Source organism: Arachis duranensis, chromosome 4, assembly GCF_000817695.3.
Source record: "Arachis duranensis cultivar V14167 chromosome 4, aradu.V14167.gnm2.J7QH, whole genome shotgun sequence".
NCBI lineage: Eukaryota > Viridiplantae > Streptophyta > Magnoliopsida > Fabales > Fabaceae > Arachis > Arachis duranensis.
The window spans coordinates 34,522,923-34,529,029 of NC_029775.3; positions in this window are offsets into that span (position 1 = coordinate 34,522,923).

Below are 6,107 nucleotides of genomic sequence, written 5' to 3' on the forward strand. Positions count from 1 at the left end.
GTTGGATAAACTCCAACCATCCCCTAGCCACGGGCTTGAGGTCATGCCTTCTCAGTTGAACCGGCTTCCCTTTTGAATCTCTCTTCCATTGAGTGCCCTCTTCACAAATGCCTATGAGGACTTGGTCCAACTTTTGATCAAAGTTGACCTTTCTAGTATAGGGGTGTTCATCTCCTTGCATCATGGGCAAGTTGAATGCCAACCTTACATTTTCCGGACTAAAATCTAAGCATTTTTCCCGAACCATTGTAAGCCAATTCTTTGGGTCCGGGTTCACACTTTGATCATGGTTCTTGGTGATCCATGCATTAGCATAGAACTCTTGAACCATTAAGATTCCGACTTGTTGAATGGGATTGGTAAGAACTTCCCAACCTCTTCTTCGGATCTCATGTCGGATCTTCGGATATTCACTCTTTCTGAGTTTGAAAAGGACCTCGAGGATCACCTTCTTCATGGCCACAACTTCATAGAAATGGTCTTGATACATCCTTGAGATGAATCTCTCTATCTCCCATGACTCGGAGGTGGAAGCTTTTGCCTTCCCTTTTCTCTTTCTAGAGGTTTTTCCGGCCTTAGGTGCCATAAATGGTTATGGAAAAACAAAAAGCAATGCTTTTTCCATACCAAACGTAGAAGGTTTGCTCGTCCTCGAGCAAAAGAGGAAAGAAAAGAGTAGAAGAAGAAGAAATAGAGGAGATGGAGGGGGCTTTTGTGGTTCGGTTGAGGGGGAAAAGTAGTGTTTAGGTTGGGTGAAAATGAAGGAGTGAAGTAGAGTTTATATAGGGGTGGAGAGAGGGGTAGGGTTCGGCCATTATAAGTGGGTTTGGGAGGGAAAGTGGTTTGAATTAGGATGGTGGGGTAGGTGAGGTTTTATGAAGGATGGATGTGAGTGGTGAAAAGAATGGTGGGATTTGATAGGTGAGGGGTTTTTTTGGGGAAGAGGTATTGAGGTGATTGGTGAATGGGTGAAGAAGAGAGAGAGTGGTGGGGTAGATGGGGATCCTGTGGGGTCCACAAATCCTAAGGTGTCAAGGATAGCTCAACCCTGCACCAAGTGGCGTGTAAAACGCCCTCTCTACCAATCCTGGCGTTAAACGCCGGGCTGCTGCCCTTTTCTGGCGTTAAACGCCAGTCTGGTGCCCCTTTCTGGCGTTAAAGCAAAGAAGTTAAATCCTCGATACATTGGTCCATTTCAAATCCTGGAGAGGGTTGGACCGGTGGCGTATCGGATGGCTCTACCACCTCATCTTTCGAACTTGCACGACGTGTTTCACGTGTCGCAGCTTCGGAAGTACACCCCTGATGCTAGCCATGTGTTAGAACCTGAGTCGGTTCAGTTAAGGGAAGATTTGACGCTTCCAGTGGCTCCAGTCAGAATTGATGATACTAGTATCAAACGGTTGCGTGGAAAAGAGGTTTCATTAGTCAAAGTGGCATGGAGTCGAGGCGGTGTTGAGGAACACACTTGGGAACTCAAATCGGAGATGCGAACGGATTATCCACATTTATTCTCAGGTAATTGCATTTGAATTTTGTGGGCAAAATTCCCAATTAGGTGGGTAGAATGTAAAACCCGGTTAATTAACGGCTAATTAACCCATAAATGAGAATTTATTCTAGAAAGCCTAAAATGTGATTTTATGGCTAAATGTGATAGAGGAGATTGAGACGAGAATTTCGGTACCAATTTTATAGAAATCGGACCAAGATTGGACCGAACGGGCCAAATCGGGCCAACCAGACCCAAAGTGGGCCCTTGGCCCAACATAACTAAATCAAAACCCTAGTTTTCAGCACTCTCTCTCCTCACAACACACTCAAACACGCTGAAATGGTGGAGAGGAAGGGAAGAACACTCTCTCAACTTCTTTCTCTCACTTGATCTTCAAACCACCATAACTTTTGATCTAGAGCTCCGATTGCCGCTCCGTTTGCGGCCACACGTTCACCACGGAGAGCTCTACAAAACCCATACAATCAATCTTGAGGTAAGCCACGTGTTTCTGTTCGAAATCCAAGCCCTTATTTTCGAGTTTCATGGGTGAAATGTTGAGATTTTGGGTTCTTTGATGTTATAGGACCCAACTCTCTTGAAGGAGAAGGTTAATCTTGTCTCCTTGGACCTTGGGTGTAGTAAGATTCTCAACCCTAGTGTATTTTGTTGTTTTATGATGTTTGAGTTTTGAGATGTTGTGTATGGGTATGATGATTGTGGCTTAGGTTGTGTATATGTGAATATTGGAGCTTGATTGGTGATTTTGAAAAGCTTGGAAAAGGTTTGGTGGTGAAAAATCTGTTCTTGGAGGTGTTGAGGCCTTGAGAGCTTGTGGATAAGTGGTTTGGAAGTGCTCCGGGTGAGCTTGGGGAAAATCGGCTAAGGTATGGTTTTGGTTTCCCGTATCTAATATGTAATGTGGTAGGAAATACTTAGGCTAGAGGCCCTAAGATAGGCATTGAAATGTTGATGTCGTTGAAAGATTGAGATATATGATGTGGTCATATATGTGATGATGATTAATGATGCCTTGATGGTATGATGTATGATAAATATGCATGTTGTGATATATGCTTGATGATTGGTTATGGTTGAATTGTGGGTTGAACCATGTTGATGGTGAGTATGATATTGATTATGTACAATGATGATTTATTGGATTTGGTGTTGTTGAGAATTGGCATGAGGAAGAGTATATGATATGTCAATATGTTTGAGTTTGAGCCACTTGGGTGAAGTGGGTTAAAATGATTAGATAGTGATTTTGTAATTTGTGGTAAAGTGTCAATGTGGGAATTGAGGAGGCTTGATATTGAAATTGATATATTTTGATTGATTTCAAAGAAAAGGGATGAAGATGGCATGTTTTGATTGATTTTGAAAAGAGTTGGAAATGGCTTGTTTGCAAATGACACTTTGTGGTTTTTATGAAAAACGTGGTTTTTGGGCATACTTTGACGGGACATAACTTGAACTACGAATCTCTGTTTTGTGCCAAATCTATTTAGAAATGAAATTGGATTCGGGAAGTCCATGCCGTTCGAAGAACGGGTAAAAAATGATTTAAAATGAGAAATTTATGTCCGTTGGAAGATTGGGGTTTAAATTGGTGAATTCTGCAGCTTTTAACTTAGAAAATTTTTAACAGAATAACCCTTTGCGCGTAGGCGCACTTGGCGCGTACGCGCCGATCTTCCAGAAAACGCCATCCACGCATGCGCGTGATGTGCGCGGGCGCGCCGATTGTGCTGCACCCAATGCCCAGCCATTTTCCAGAGAGTTATGCCAGAACTGTGCCAGTGTTGTGCCTGGGGCACGAGAACACCCACGCGTACGCGTGGTTGACGCGTACGCATCGATTGGCAAATTTTTAATCCACGCGTTAGCATGCATGACGCTTGCGCGCCGATGAGTTTTGAGGCCACCCACGCGTGCGCGTGGAGTGCGCGTACGCGTGGACCTGTTTCCATCCCAAAGTTAATTTTTGAGTTTTAAAAGCCAAATTTCATACTTCTAAGCCTCCGATCTCACCACTTATATCTTAAATCATTATGATATGCCTAGCTATGAGAGAAGGAGCTAGTGGAGGTGGTAACTTGCGAGTTAAGCAAGGGAAAATGAATAATCAATGAGGATCATTGATGATTATGTGAGATGTGGAGGATGGTGGTGAAAGTGCTTGTTATGCCATTGGCCGAAGGGCCGTAATTGTTTATGAATTGGCTGGTTATGGATTTAACCATGAGCCGGAATGGCTGTGTATGATATGAATATTGGCTGGTTCTGGACTGAACCGTGAGCCGGATGGCTGATATGGATGTTGATCCATGGATGAGAATTCATGCATGTTTATGCTGAATTATTGATAATTGTGATTTGCACTTCCACTATCGGGGTCATATATATGATGTTGATTATTGATGCCTTGGTGGTATGATGTATGAGAAATATGCATGTTGTGATATATGCTTGATGATTGGTTATGGTTGAATTGTGGGTTGAACCATGTTGCCTATTTGACTGCATATTACTTGCTAATTGTCTAAATGCCTTACTTGTTCCTAATTGTATATTTCTTGCTTGATATCACTGTGTTTGCTACATTATACTCCTACTGGTGGTTGGGAGGTGAGAAAGAATTGGAAAGAGAAGTATTAGTTAGACTGAAGTATCTTTAGTCAGATGCCCTTTTATGGTTTAGCTTGTTTATAAGCTTTGATACTATCTGGAGGAAGTTCTAGGATTGCCTTCGGCTTTCCTCCATTATTATGTATTATATATGTGGAAGCTGTTACCATGCTGGGGACCTCTGGTTCTCACCCATGCGGATTTTGTGGTTTTCAGATACAGGACGTGAGGTTTCCCGCTGAGGCATGTTGGAGACTTCTATAATTGCGAAGATCCTTTGTTCTCCGGGCTATGTTTTGGTTTATATGTTTTGCTTAGATATTTTTATCTCCATTAAATAATACAAACTGTGATGACTCCTCTTATGGGAGATTTTGGAGAATAGGTTTTATGTATTTGTGTCCCTTTGGGTTTCCTTTGGGGTTTTCCTTATTTTTATTATATGTATATATTGCTATGCTCGGACCGGTTATCTTCGCAGCCGGATTTTGAGTCTTGATATTCCTGTTTTTGATACTCCTTTGTATATATATAATCTCGCGTTGGTTTATCCTTGCTCGTTACGTTATCGATCGGAGTGTTGCGTTTTTGAGTTGCGGTTTTTGTTTACCCCCTTTTTCTACAAAGGCTCCTAGTTATAATCAATCATTCATACTACTATACGTACTAGATTTTTATTGTAGAGGTCGTAATACCTTGCCATCTCCGAATTATGACTTAAGCATAAGACTCTATATGGTATGGTGTTACATTATGGTATCAGAGCAGTTCGTTCCTGTAGAGCCTGAGGGATGGACTGACTATGCTTCTGTGAATTCTCTGTGTGTGTGTTATGTGCTATTAGTATATCTGCATGATATAATTGGCATAAACGTTCATGAGCATGCATTTGGGACTTTGAAGCACTGGACTTCCGATATTGAGACTGATCAACTTAATATCGATTGTTGGGTGTGTATAGGGACCAGATGGCGCCTCGTGGACGCGGTAGAGATAGTGCGAGAGGTCGTACGAATGCTCGTGCATCGGAGAATAACCCTAATGACCCGGTGAACTTTATGACTGCGTTGGAGAACATGGCTGCTGCTATGCAAGCCACTGCTGAGGCTCTTGGTCAACAGATGAACAACCATGGTAATGATGGAGGTGGAGTTCAGGGCTCGATGACACTGGCAAACTTTTTGAAGGTTAATCCGCCTAAGTTCAAAGGAACTGCTAGTCCGACTGAGACTGATACATGGTTTCAGGCTATAGAGCGAGCACTGCAAGCACAAGTGGTACTTGAAGGGCAGCGTGTCGAGTTTGCTACTTATATGCTTACAGGTTAAGCGTCGCATTGGTGGCAAGGTATCTGACGTCTTCTGCAGCAGGGTGATGACTATATCACTTGGAATGTCTTCCAAGAGGAGTTCTATAAGAAGTACTTTCCGACTTCTGCTAGGATGGCCAAGGAGCTTGAATTGTTACAGCTGAAGCAGGGTACCATGTCCGTATCTGAGTATACTGACAAGTTTGAGGAGCTGTTCAGGTTCTCTCGTATGTGCCAAGGGACTCCGGTGGAATATGAAGAATGGAAGTGTGTTAAATATGAAGGAGGACTCCGGAGTGATATTTTCAGTTCAGTGGGACCAATGGAGATTAGGACTTTCTCCGAATTAGTGAACAAGTGTAGGGTTGCTAAAGAGTGTGTGAAAAGGGCAACTGCTGAGAAAGGGAGTCACAAAGGATCATTCCTACAGAACCGAGGGAAGAGCTTTGCACCTAGAGGTTCGTCTTTCAAGAGGGGAAGCTCTTTCAAGAGGCACAACAACAACAACTCCGAAGGGAAGAAGTTTGGGAAGCAGCCTCAGAATGATCAAGCTTGTACTAGATGTGGGAGTCACCATCCGGGAGCACCATGCAAGGCCGGATGGGGTTTGTGCTACACTTCTGGAAAGGCAGGGCATAAAGCCGCAAATTGTCCTGAGAAGCAGAAACAAGG